The 14,814-nt window shown below is 43.5% G+C and overlaps 1 pseudogene; it reads left to right on the top strand.

Annotated features, from left to right (window-relative positions):
- The first annotated feature begins 401 nt into the window (after nt 1-401).
- On the top strand, nt 402-1,932 carry LOC146548095 (uncharacterized; annotated as a pseudogene).
- Nucleotides 1,933-14,814: the final 12,882 nt, after the last annotated feature.

Genomic DNA, 14,814 nt, shown 5'->3' with positions numbered 1-14,814 from the left:
GCCTTTTGAAATAATATATGGCAGGCCATTTAGAGTTCCAGTGTTTTGTAATGATAATGATAAAGCAGAAGAAGAAAACACACTAGCAGACTGGATGATTAAAATGCTGAAAAGCAAAGAAGTCATGAGTGCAAATAATCTGCCAGATGATTCTGTTTCTGTACAGGAAGAACGTCTGAAGCCAGGGGACTGGGTACTGATAAAGGTCATAAAGAGGAAGTGCTGGTCGAAGCCACGGTGGGACGGACCATACCAGGCTCTGCTGACAACACCAACTGCTGTGAAGATTGCAGAACGACCCACCTGGATACACCAAAGCCACTGCAAAAAGGTGACACACATCCAGGCCAGCTCGGAGTAAGTGGCAGGAAGACCGGGTACAAAGGGGGGGAAAGCCTCTAGGGCCCTTCGTCTCAATCCGGTGAAGAAACCAACTGAGCCACAGGTACTCATCAGAATGGCTGGTAAAGTGTTGTCTACCCTGCTGGGTGTAATGGCTTTGATGTCATCATGGTCAGCTGTGGAGACCCTGTATGTCCAAGGAAACCACACCCAATACCCTCATGGCTATTCTACAAACTTTTGGTGGCAGTTTATGAATACAACTGCTCACTTGAACAATAGGACGGACTGCTATGTGTGTGCTCATATGCCGTTATCCGCATATACATCTGGACTGTGGCCGTACAGCATACCAGAGGACAGGAGTTGGTGTCTGTTGGGCTTAGCAACTCATCCTGGCAACAGAGTCCTCTGGTCCCAGGCCAACTATAGTACACCTCTGAACATCACCTGGAGTAAGTCGCCACTTATAGATGTGAATTGTTCTGAGCAAACTGACTTATTGGCCTGGCCTCAAGTGTCAGACCCACTGCCAGACATAATATTGCTGAACAAGCTGAATACAGCTCAACTGCCGTTGTGTGTGATGAACAATGGATCACTGTCAGTGGGGGAGCTGCCGCTTCGTTTATGTGGATACATATACACCTACTGCCCTCCAGAGAATGAGAGCAGGTGTATGAAATGCTTGACCAGTGCAAAGTGAGCTGAGAACTTGACATTAAGGAGGACTGAATGCAAGTCCAACCGGGCTTACAGGATACCAGTAAAAGCAAAGAGTCAGAAGTGGACAGGATGTGCAAGGATGGTGCCGAGCAGTAAAGGAACAAGAGTTTTGGCTGATTGGTATTTCTTGTGTGGACATAAAGCCTAAAGAAGTTATCGGATCATGTCTTCTTCATGGACAGAGTTGAACATCACCCTAGCAACCGACGGAAGCGTGAGGTGAATATAGCCTCACCTAACTCTTTTGGGGTGACAGTAGACACTGGAGTGCCACGAGAATTCCGCATTTGGAGTGGAGGAGCTAAATTCTTCCAAAGTTTGATCCCAAACATCGGAGTTGCAGAGGTGCGGGATCATGTGGAGATCAACCGATATGCCTTACTGCGACACATTAATCTCACTAAGACTCTGGGAACAGCCTTAGCGGAGGAGCAAAAGGCCATCAGAACGATGGTACTGCAGAACAGGCTGACCCTAGACTTGATAACAGCATCACAAGGAGGAGTGTGTAAGCTGATTGGAGAGACATGTTGTACGTTTATTCCGGATGGATATACGACTGGAGGAGACATCTATGAGGCACTGCAGAACTTAACTGCTCTGCAGAAATATGTGGCGGACCACACATCAGGAGGAGACACGTCACAAGGCTGGATAGCCTGGTTGACATCTGGACCATGGTGGAATATGTTTCTAAAGTTTTTGACTCCCATTCTTACATTATTGGCTTTGCTTTGCTTGTTTACAGGTTGCATCTTGCCATGTGTAAGATCGATGGTGAATAAAATGATTGCTAACACCTTTACCAATTTCATACTGTTGCAGCAGAGTGACATGGATGCTAAGGCTAATATGTGTGTATGAAATGAAGCCTGCACTAAAAATGTTGACAAGTGGTGTAGAGCTGAAGATATATATATGCCGTATAGCCTTAAAAAATGACAATACAGGGTGGTGATGATGGGTTTAGATTTTATTATTGTCATTTGTATTAGGAAATATTTAACCATATATTCTTAGAGGTGTATAATCAATTGTGTAGTGATAGGATGTGTGATCTTTAGCAGGCTGCAGGGGCTTGGTGTGTATTCCACACTGGAATGCACACCCACATCCTGGGAGCACGAGAGAGGTCGTACCTTCTCTTATTGTTTTATGGCAGGATTAACGTAGCTACGTCTGTTCTAGTCTAAGTGCTTTTTGTTTAGATGAACTGCTGGACTTCCTCACCATGTTATCTAGGGTGAACCATCTAGGGTGAAGGGGGGTCTACCCTCTTCCTGATCAAGGATGTTATATGACCCTTTGATCAGCAGTACCACACACACACACACACACACACACACACACACACACACACACAGTATTCTTTGTTCACATGTATACCTATGTGAGATGCTATATGTTAATGACCCTATGCATATTCATGTAACCACAATAAAAGGAGTGCTATGGGGAGCCTGGCTGAGAGTCTGATGGTGGTCAAGTGGTGGAACGACGCTTGACTCCAGCCAGGTCTCCCTCATGCATGAGTAAACCAGAGAACTTTGGTGCCTTGTGTCTTGCTTTTTGCTGCGTAGCAGATTGTCCTTAACGTTCCAGTGGATAGGTTCAAACTACAAACCTATCACTTTTACTTCAGCTTCACCAACAACAGCACAAGCAGAGCAGCCCACTGCCTGCATGGCTGGGACAGCGCCCCCTGGTGACTGTAAACCACTACAACATGTAGACGGCCGTCTGCAGGCTGGATGTAGCACCACCGCAGAGACGTGCTGCAGCTCTGTTTAGTTACCCAGCTGACAGCAGAGGCTGTAGTTTACTGTTACCAACATGGAAAACTGAAGCTTCACCAGCTGGAGCTACAGAGCTGGAGAACAAAGGAGACTGAGAGGCCAGAATGATGTGGGAGGAAACATCAAGAGCCTGTTTGAAAGGAGACACATGTGGATGCTGTGCCAGTCTGTGGTCTGCCAGAAGTCAGCTGAGTCACACTGCAAGAAGCTGCAGAATCTCAGAGGAGGAGATTTGGAAGTGTTTGTGGGACAAACTGGACTCAAAGAAAGAAGATGTTTGTGAAGTCTTTGGTGGAGGTGAGCAGTGTGAAGCAGAACACATGCAGATGAATCAGGAGTTCAGCATCAGTGTCTCCTTGTGGTGGACGGTAAAAGAATCAGAGCCAACGCTCCCGTCCACCCTCGGCATGAAGCAGTGCTGTTTCTGAAACAGGAGGACAAGTCCAGAGAAGACAGAGGAAGCAAAGATGAGGGTGGGACAGGACAGCAGGACTTCCTTCACACCTGCAGCTCCATCACACTGCTGTAGCTCCTCTTCATCACACATGTACCTGCAGCCTGTCTTCGAGTCCAGGAGTCACCTCCACACAGTGTAGAAGCCTCCTGTGCAGACCATGGAGTCCAGCCTCTGTCAGGGGAGTCGGCACTAAAGCCTGAAAGACTTCAATCTGTCTCTGCTCCACCCGAGAAAGACCAGCACCGTACTTGTTGTGCATTCAAGGAGGGAACATCAGCGCTGCATCGTGGGAACAACACCGCAGGAACAAAGACACAGCACGGCCGATGAAGGACGAGGACAAAGGAAAGGTGAGTGAGAAGACCCTGGTGGTGTGGACGGACCTGCAGGGGCTCCAAGACTGAGGAGCAGAGACGTCCATGTACCAGCTGAGGATGCTGCAGTGATCCAGGGAGCTCGGTCCAATCTGAGGCCGTGTGAACTACGTGGACCACAGTTTCTTCACAGACTTCAGCCACGTGAACATCTGGAGATCCAACAGTGCACGAGCTGTGAGCCATCAGCTGTTTCTCTCATCAGCTGCTGTAATGAGAGCTGCTGGAATCATCTCGAGCAGCAGGAAATCACTGATGTTGTTTCTAACCAAAGATATGGGACTGAGCTCCGCTGAGCTCCTTCTACTTTCATCCAGATAGAAACTGCTACAGTCTGCTGATTATTGCTTTGCCTCCATCACACGAGCTCTTTATCCTGTTCTTCACTCTCATTGGTTCTTTGTCTGCTTGTTTTTACAACAGTAGTCTTCTGATTGGTCAAAGGAGACAATCAGCTGTGACTAAATGTAGCTCCTACAGCAGTGATGGGAATAACTACTGAAGCTAATCCAGTATCAAAGCTCAGGAATCAGCAGCTCCCACCTCGTTTTCTTTCAACAACTATTTTTAGCTGCTGTGTTTTTGTGTTTCTGCAGACCTCAGACATCCTGCTGCTCTGGACAACTTTTTCATTCTTTTGTATCATTCTTTTGCTTTTCTTTTATTATTATGTTATATGTATTAATATGTGAAACACTTATTCTTTGTGTTTTTGCTTTGCTCCTGTCAAACTGCTTTAATAAAATCTGCTGCAGTCTAAACTGTGGACGTTCCCTTTTTAACCCTTTGTGAAACAATAAAGGTTTAAATCTGAGTATTCATCTATGTTAGTGTTTAATGGGTCTAATAGGTTGCTTTGGCCTTTCCCAGTAATATCTTCCCTTGCAGTCTGTGGTCCAGGCTTCTAAAACCATCCCAGGTTAACAAGAACTACAATCTAGAGGAGAGCTGCCATAACAGGTGTGACTGATGAGATCTGACCTGCAAGGTTACTCAGGTTTGTTTGTATCAGGACAAGCAGGGAAGCCGCCTGGACGTCAAAGTAGTTAGAGCTGGGCGAGTGTCCTCACCCACATCGGCTTCACAACTCTGCATCATCTACTGAGTAAGACTCAGAGCATCAGAGATTAGAAGGTCTACAAAGAGCTGAACCAGACTTCCTGTATAAAGGTTTTAGTTCCACAGATCGACAGTGTCAGCACAACTAAAACGTGGAGACTGACCTCAGAGTTTCAATTTGATGTTGTGGATTCTCCAGAAGAACACACAGCTGCTTCACTCCTGAATCCTGAAGCTTGTGGTAGCTCAGCTCCACCTCTCTGGGATACGAAGGGTTGAGCTTCAGCACTGCTTCCAGATAATCACAGCTGATCTCTGACAAATCACAGCGCTCCAATCTGTATAGAGAATGAAAGATGTAAGTTTATTAGACAAAGTGCTTGAAATCATTCAGTGTTTCATCATCTGTTCAGAGCTGAAGAAGGTTCAGAATGTAGAAGTTTAGAAAATGGAAACTCCAAACAGCTGAAGCCAACAGGAAGCAGCTTCAAACAAACACAACAAGAGAAAAAACTCTGAATGTTTCACATTAAAGTCGTACATTTCTAACAAGAGTGTTTTAAAGACAGAGTCACTGATGATCATCTTCTGCCCAGTAAAACTTTGGTTTTCCACATGTGAGTGTTAATGATGCACAAAGACTGTGAGTGCAAAGAGGGAGCGAGGAGGATGACAGAGAGATGGTACAGGAGCATCAAGAACCCGGCGAGGAAATGAGCAGAAGGACTTTGGAGCCTGTTGGATTGAAGCTTTCACAGAGACGTGTTTGACTGGACACCACCAGGACAGACTTTTAATCCCAGGATTTGGATGAGCTTTCTGTCTTTATGTTCACAAATGATGCTGTAACTCTGTGAATGTCCTGGAACTGTCAGCAGTGTGGTTACGTCCTTTTGACCTGAGTTTCCACAGCTCTTATAACAGCAGTGTACATTCAGACTGAGACACGCTTCAGTCTGTATGGACCTGTTTCTGTAGCTGCCACCATCATTCTACGGTCGTGTCCAAATTCATGGGCTGCATCCTCCCGAGGACCCGGCCTTTGCGGTCTACGTGGGCTGGGTCCTCAGAAGGTCGGGTAGGCTGGAAATAAACGGCTGGGGAAATTGGACGGTCTAGCCTTCTGATTAGCGTCACCGCTGTCTCGGTGGAGTTTAATAAACTCAGCCGTCTGCTCCTTGCTATCTAAAATATAACAGGACACTGGCGTAAATTCTCGACCGTCTCATACTTCTGTTTAATCAGTTTTCTGTTTGACGTTTAGTCAGCTCTGTAAAGACCAAGGAGGAACCCACCTGGGGGATTAATAAAGTTTTATTTTATCTAATCTAATAACTTTAATCTCAGCCAAACCGATTTACTCACGAACAAACAAAACACTGAAAAAAGCCAAACAATAACATTTTGAGGTTGTCTAAGTGACTTATATATCACGTTTAACCTGAGTAGCGAAAGTCCGCGGTGATCTGAAAATGATGTGCCGGGAGTTGTGCCGTTCTCGGCGGCTTCAGTGACCCTCGAGCTCCCGGCGAGCTATCGAGCTGGTGGGTAGCAGACGTCTCCGAAAACGTCGAAGCACTTTTGCAAATATGCGGTATCTTGATAAACCGAGCAGATATTTGATGTTTACACAGCTACTTTCTCGCCTGAAAATATGTTAAAAGTTTATTTTGTGACCGAAAAAGATTAGTATGAGTCATTTTAAAACTTAGTAGCGGCCGCCATTGTTGGAAACTGGAGTTTGGCTGGGCCGCGCTATGAATTCTGGGATATGGTAGGCCACGAAGGACACACCCGACCCATCCTTCAAATTCGGGGAAAAGGAGGACGCATTTGTTGGCTGCATTCGGAGGAGTCTACGAATTTGGACAGCCTTCGACGTGTCGCTGTGACGTAATCGGTCTACAAATGCGGCCTCAGGAGGATGCAGCCCATGAATTTGGACACGACCTACATGTTTGTACATCAGCTTATCAAATCCTGTCTGCTGTCTTCATTTATTACTCTTCACCTGCTTCACTGTCACTGTGTGGGCGGAGCAGCCTGAGCCCCGCCCACACAGACACAGCTCCTCTCTGGAGAAAAACTTCTGCTTCATCTCCGCCTCTTTTCTTCATCCTCCACCTCTCTTTTCTCTTCTTCGGTGTTCTGCAGCCACAGAGCCTCACAGCCATTAGCACGCCCATACCTGAGCAGCTAGCATTACCCAGCATGCCGTGCAGCAGTGTCAGTTTGTAAATGTGCAAGAATTCCTGCTCCAAACTGTTTCACAGAGTGCTGTGTGCCGTGACCTTTGACCTGCTAAAGACAGTCAGCTGTGGATTATTCATTGTTGTGTCTGATACTTAGAACTGTGAGGAAGAAGCTACACAGTTAATCAGGGTCCCCTCTCTCTGAATCAGGAAAGGTGGGCAGGCCGCGTGTGGGCCGCGGGCCATACGTTGAGTATCACTGTTTGAAATGTGAACATTGTTCTGCTGCAGTCAATGGACTAAACCAGAGAAGAAGAAAACAGACTTTACCATGAAGATCCTCAGTGTGGATCAGTATAATATCAGCCTGATGTCTGCAGTTTAGTGTCAGCACAACTTTCACATCATATTCATCTCAGCACAACTAAAACATGCTGACTGACCTCAGAGTTTCAAATCGACATCGTGGATTCTCCCGAAAACCACACAGATGCTTCACTCCTGGATCCTTCAGGTTGCTGTAGGTTCCACTCAGGTCCACCTCTGTGGGATACGAGGGGTTGGACTTCAGTGCTGCTGCCAGATAATCAAGGCCAATATCTGACAAACCACAGTCCATCAATCTGTATAAAGAATGAAAGATGTAAGTTTATTAGACAAAGTGCTTGAAATCATTCAGTGTTTCATCATCTGTTCAGAGCTGAAGAAGGTTCAGAATGTAGAAGTTTAGAAAATGGAAACTCCAAACAGCTGAAGCCAACAGGAAGCAGCTTCAAACAAACACAACAAGAGAAAAAACTCTGAATGTTTCACATTAAAGTCGTACATTTCTCATAAAAACAGGACAAAGACTTGAAAAAGTCGTGTTTTTCCTTCCAGGAACCACATGGCTTCACTTTTAAAGGTGAAGTGTGACAGAAATGGACATATTTGAAGTCCAACACCTTTTTCCAGTCACATTATTAAAGCAGACAAACTACAAGCTCATTTTCATTCCAACAAGTCATCTTCTGACCTGGACTAACAACACTGGTCTCTATGTGCAGCTGGCTGTGAGACCAGTGCTCAGGGAGCGTCTACAAAGTGCAACACTGAAAGAACATCACACACTCATTTGCTTCCAGCACTTTCACACAAACATCTACTGTCATTATTGTCACCAAACTCTGTGGATCCTTTATTGCAAATTCAAATGGGATCAAATGGTCAGACAAAAGAGGGTTATGAGGAAATATGATGAAATGTTGTGTATTAGCAGCAACTTATTGAATCATTTTCCTCAGAAACCAAACAAAATGATTGACAAACATGTTTTTACAAACTCAGTGTTGGACTTGGATCAGCAGGATAAGCTGATGTTTAAAGGCATTTGAGTCTTGCTGTATGAGAGTCCAGTTCTTACTCAATATTTATGGATGATGTTCTTTCAGTGTTGCACTTTGTAGACGCTCCCTGAGCCTCACAGCCAGCTGCACATGGACCAGCTGACATTACCCAGCATTAGAGGCGGCTGTAAAAAATTCATGTTCCCATTTAAATGGTTTTAATTTGAATAAAACGATGTTGATTCATTCAATCCTGAATCGATGTTTAATATAAATGTATTTTGCCAGAATCTCAGGTTAAAGCTCACAAACTATTTCAACAAGCAGCAAACAGCTAAAACAGTAAATGAGAGCAGCTAAACACACAAAGATGGAAACACAGAGCGTGGATCGTTCACTCCACGGCACGTACACGGACACGCCGTCGGGGCTGAAAGTGGACAGCTCACAGATCCTGAAGCTGCAGGTTTCATCTGTCTCCAACCAAAACTGAGTGAAGCAGCAGCAAAAGAAGATCCAAACTCTGCTTCACGTTTGATCAATATGCTCATGAATTCTCTCTGACTTTGGCTGTTCCTGCCTGCACAGCTCTCTCTCTCTCAGTGTACTCCAAGAACAGCTTCAAACATCTGTTTCTGCATCATTCACTGTTTATTAGCCACCAGTCTGCTGTTGTGTTCAGTGCTGTCGGCCTCTGACAGTAAAGCCTCATTTCTGCTGTTCCATGGAAACTTTTTAAAATGATGACAGATTACAAACTCTCAGCTGTGTCTGTAATCAAACCTCTGTAACTTTGCTTCACTTCAGCAGCATCAGCTCATGTTCACATGTTGCTTCATGGTTTGCTTCAGTTTTTGATCAACTGCAGAATATTTTGAAGGTTATCTGCTATAAAAAGCCAGAAGAGGAAAATCTGCTTCATGTGTTTCTGTTTGATCCTCAGGGACTTTGACACAAAGGCCTCTGCTGTGATGATCACACCTCTGATCAAGTCTCACAGTGTCACAACTGATAAATGATCAGAGTTAGAATATTTCTGACTGTCTGCTGTGTGCCGTGACCTTTGACCTGCTAAAGACAGTCAGCTGTGGATTATTCATTGTTGTGTCTGATACTTAGAACTGTGAGGAAGAAGCTACACAGTTAATCAGGGTCCCCTCTCTCTGAATCAGGAAAGGTGGGCAGGCCGCGTGTGGGCCGCGGGCCATACGTTGAGTATCACTGTTTGAAATGTGAACATTGTTCTGCTGCAGTCAATGGACTAAACCAGAGAAGAAGAAAACAGACTTTACCATGAAGATCCTCAGTGTGGATCAGTATAATATCAGCCTGATGTCTGCAGTTTAGTGTCAGCACAACTTTCACATCATATTCATCTCAGCACAACTAAAACATGCTGACTGACCTCAGAGTTTCAAGTTTACATCCTGGACTCTCCAGGAAACCACACAGATGCTTCACTCCTGGATCCTGCAGCTTGTTCTTAGTTGAAGAAGAGGAGGAGTCATTACTCAGGTCCAGCTCTCTCAGATGGGAGGGGTTGGACTTCAGTGCTGCTGCCAGATAATCACAGCTGATCTCTGACAAATCACAGCTCTTCAATCTGTATAAAGAATGAAAGATGTAAGTTTATTAGACAAAGTGCTTGAAATCATTCAGTGTTTCATCATCTGTTCAGAGCTGAAGAAGGTTCAGAATGTAGAAGTTTAGAAAATGGAAACTCCAAACAGCTGAAGCCAACAGGAAGCAGCTTCAAACAAACACAACAAGAGAAAAAACTCTGAATGTTTCACATTAAAGTCGTACATTTCTCATAAAAACAGGACAAAGACTTGAAAAAGTCGTGTTTTTCCTTCCAGGAACCACATGGCTTCACTTTTAAAGGTGAAGTGTGACAGAAATGGACATATTTGAAGTCCAACACCTTTTTCCAGTCACATTATTAAAGCAGACAAACTACAAGCTCATTTTCATTCCAACAAGTCATCTTCTGACCTGGACTAACAACACTGGTCTCTATGTGCAGCTGGCTGTGAGACCAGTGCTCAGGGAGCGTCTACAAAGTGCAACACTGAAAGAACATCACACACTCATTTGCTTCCAGCACTTTCACACAAACATCTACTGTCATTATTGTCACCAAACTCTGTGGATCCTTTATTGCAAATTCAAATGGGATCAAATGGTCAGACAAAAGAGGGTTATGAGGAAATATGATGAAATGTTGTGTATTAGCAGCAAGTTATTGAATCTTTTTCCTCAGAAACCAAACAAAATGATTGACAAACATGTTTTTACAAACTCAGTGTTGAACTTGGATCAGCAGGATAAGCTGATGTTTAAAGGCATTTGAGTCTCGCTGTATGAGAGTCCAGTTCTTACTCAATATTTATGGATGATGTTCTTTCAGTGTTGCACTTTGTAGACGCTCCCTGAGCCTCACAGCCAGCTGCACATGGACCAGCTGACATTACCCAGCATTAGAGGCGGCTGTAAAAAATTCATGTTCCCGTTTAAATGGTTTTAATTTGAATAAAACGACGTTGATTCATTCAATCCTGAATCGATGTTTAATATAAATGTATTTTGCCAGAATCTCAGGTTAAAGCTCACAAACTATTTCAACAAGCAGCAAACAGATAAAACAGTAAATGAGAGCAGCTAAACACACAAAGATGGAAACACAGAGCATGGATCGTTCACTCGACGGCACGTACACGGACACGCCGTCGGGGCTGAAAGTGGACAGCTCACAGATCCTGAAGCTGCAGGTTTCATCTGTCTCCAACCAAAACTGAGTGAAGCAGCAGCAAAAGAAGATCCAAACTCTGCTTCACGTTTGATCAATATGCTCATGAATTCTCTCTGACTTTGGCTGTTCCTGCCTGCACAGCTCTCTCTCTCTCAGTGTACTCCAAGAACAGCTTCAAACATCTGTTTCTGCATCATTCACTGTTTATTAGCCACCAGTCTGCTGTTGTGTTCAGTGCTGTCGGCCTCTGACAGTAAAGCCTCATTTCTGCTGTTCCATGGAAACTTTTTAAAATGATGACAGATTACAAACTCTCAGCTGTGTCTGTAATCAAACCTCTGTAACTTTGCTTCACTTCAGCAGCATCAGCTCATGTTCACATGTTGCTTCATGGTTTGCTTCAGTTTTTGATCGACTGCAGAATATTTTGAAGGTTATCTGCTATAAAAAGCCAGAAGAGGAAAATCTGCTTCATGTGTTTCTGTTTGATCCTCAGTGACTTTGACACAAAGGCCTCTGCTGTGATGATCACACCTCTGATCAAGTCTCACAGTGTCACAACTGATAAATGATCAGAGTTAGAATATTTCTGACTGTCTGCTGTGTGCCGTGACCTTTGACCTGCTAAAGACAGTCAGCTGTGGATTATTCATTGTTGTGTCTGATACTTAGAACTGTGAGGAAGAAGCTACACAGTTAATCAGGGTCCCCTCTCTCTGAATCAGGAAAGGTGGGCAGGCCGCGTGTGGGCCGCGGGCCATACGTTGAGTATCACTGTTTGAAATGTGAACATTGTTCTGCTGCAGTCAATGGACTAAACCAGAGAAGAAGAAAACAGACTTTACCATGAAGATCCTCAGTGTGGATCAGTATAATATCAGCCTGATGTCTGCAGTTTAGTGTCAGCACAACTTTCACATCATATTCATCTCAGCACAACTAAAACATGCTGACTGACCTCAGAGTTTCAAATCGACATCGTGGACTCTCCAGGAAACCACACAGATGCTTCACTCCTGAATCCTTCAGGTTGCTGTAGGTTCCACTCAGGTCCACCTCTGTGGGATACGAGGGGTTGGACTTCAGTGCTGCTGCCAGATATTCAAGGCCAATATCTGACAAACCACAGCCCTTCAATCTGTATAGAGAATGAAAGATGTAAGTTTATTAGACAAAGTGCTTGAAATCATTCAGTGTTTCATCATCTGTTCAGAGATGAAGAAGGTTCAGAATGTAGAAGTTTAGAAAATGGAAACTCCAAACAGCTGAAGCCAACAGGAAGCAGCTTCAAACAAACACAACAAGAGAAAAAACTCTGAATGTTTCACATTAAAGTCGTACATTTCTAACAAGAGTATCTTAAAGACAGCGTCACTGATGATCATCTTCTGCCCAGTAAAACTTTGGTTTTCCTCATGTGAGTGTTAATGATGCACAAAGACTGTGAGTGGAAAGAGGGAGCGAGGAGGATGACAGAGAGATGGTACAGGAGCATCAAGAACATTAAAGTCTGGCGATTAAATGCCTCACTCCTAAATGACTGGCAGTTTTGTGAGTTCATACATACTGAACTAAATACTTACTTGGAGTTGAACACAACTCCGAAAATATCGCCTTTAACCCTCTGGGATTGCACCAAGGCATACATTAGAGGTCGCATAATATAATTTGCAAGTGCCGGGAAAAAAAGAAAAGAGGCTAGGCGGTGTGAATTGGAGGCCAAAATAAAACACCTAGAGCAACAACACAAAAAAGCACAGACAGCCAATTTGCTTTCCGATCTTAAAATGTTACGTAGTGAGCTTAATAGTTTAATAAACGAGAAAATTGAGGGCAATTTAAGATTCATTAAACAAAAGTACTATGAACAGGGTAGTAGGGCTAGTAGATTGCTGGCAATAAGACTCAGGAAACAGCAAACTTGTAATATGGTCCAAAAGTTGAAGTCAGATCAAACCCTGATTACTAAACCAGTTGTTTTGCCAATTTTTCAAGCCATTATATAAAAATTCAGATACATGTAAAGATAACAATACACTGTCTGATTTCTTAGAAAAGATCAATTTAAAAACACTGTCAGAGTCTGTAGCAAAGGAGTTAGATGAACCAATTTGAGAACAAGAAATTTTACAGGTGATTTCAAACCTTAAAACTAAAAACAGTCCTGGCCCTGATGGTTTTATTAACAAATTCTATAAAAAACTTAAAGACAAAGTCGCACCCTTATCACTGAAAGCTTACCACTGCGCTCTGGAGACTGGGACTATGGCGTCGTCCTGGAACGATGCTACAATTGTCGTAATCCATAAAGAGGGCAAGGACCCCACAAACTGTCAATCATACAGGCCAATCTCATTACTTAATACTGATTCACGCATTCTCACCACGATTTTAGCCAAAAGAGTTAGTAAAATTATTACACAGGTTATAAATCCAGATCAAACGGGGTTCATTGCAGGAAGGCACCATGGGGACAATGTTCGTAGATTGTTGAACTTAATGTCCTTGTACAAGACCAAACAAGAAGAAACAATGATTCTGTCTCTTGATGCGCAAAAAGCATTCGACAGGGTTTCCTGGCAGTACTTGTGCCATACACTTGAAAGATTCAAATTTGGGCCAAACTTAATTAAGAGGATACAGATTCTTTATTCCAACCCAATGGCGGCTGTACGGGTAAATGGAACAATATCAGCCAGATTTCCACTGGAACGTGGGTGTAGACAAGGATGCCCACTGTCGCCCCTGCTGTTCGATATAAGTATTGAGCCTCTGGCGCAGTTGATTAGAGAAGAACATGAAATTCAGGGCCTTTCAATTAATGGAGAACAGCATAAATTGTCCATCTATGCAGACGATGTACTTTTATACATTTCAAATCCTGCAGTCAGTTTACCTCATTTAAAAGAAATTATTAGTACATACGTTTACCTCTCTGCTTACAAAGTTAATATTAACAAAACATTGGCAATGGATATAGGAGGAAACATTTCACTAACATTCAAGGAGCGATGTGGCTTTAAATGGCCAAACGAAGGTATCAAGTATTTAGGAATTCAAATTCCTCACTCATTATCAGACTTGTTTAAAGTAAATTATGAAGTTATAGTTGCAAAAATAAAAAAAGATTTAGAGCGATGGACAGTCCTGCCTCTGTCTTTCTTGGGTCGGATCGAGAGTATACGTATGAATGTATTGCCAAGACTTCTAGACCTTTTTCAAATGCTGCCTATTAACATTCCCAACTCTACATTTGATAATTTAGATAAACTTTTTTCCAAATTTATATGGCAAAGCAAACGCCCAAGGATCAAGTTCCAAACATTAAAACTGTCAAAGCTGCAGGGGGGATTGGCTGTTCCAAACCTGAAATATTATTTCTGGGCAGCTCATGAGACCCCTGACTGTATGGGTGCGGGATTTGTCTGAAACTCAGTGGCTAAACATTGAGAAGACAATGTGCGAAAGATCATTGGAATCCCTGCTTTGTTCTAACATTTCAATTAAAAATGTGCATATGGGGGAACGGACGAGGGTCACACTAAAGATTTGGCGTAGAATCAAACAATCATTTGGTCTTCCAAAAGAAATTTCATTGTTATCAAGCCTCTCCTCCCTGCAGGGTTTTTCTCCTGTTGTGGAAGACTCTGGCTTCAGAGCATGGTCACATAGCGGGCTTCATAAACTTTGTCATGTTGTGAGGAATGGGCACCTGAGCTCATTTGAACAGTTGAGGTCAGTTTCGGCTTCCTTCTTCTGACTTTTTTAGATTTCTGCAGCTAAGAAGCTTT

Source organism: Mchenga conophoros, linkage group LG23 (genome assembly GCF_057382185.1).
Source record: "Mchenga conophoros isolate Kocher_MC1m ecotype Shallow Benthic linkage group LG23, M_conophoros_male_GT1.1, whole genome shotgun sequence".
Classification (NCBI taxonomy): domain Eukaryota; kingdom Metazoa; phylum Chordata; class Actinopteri; order Cichliformes; family Cichlidae; genus Mchenga; species Mchenga conophoros.
This window is presented reverse-complemented; position numbering and strand designations above follow the sequence as displayed.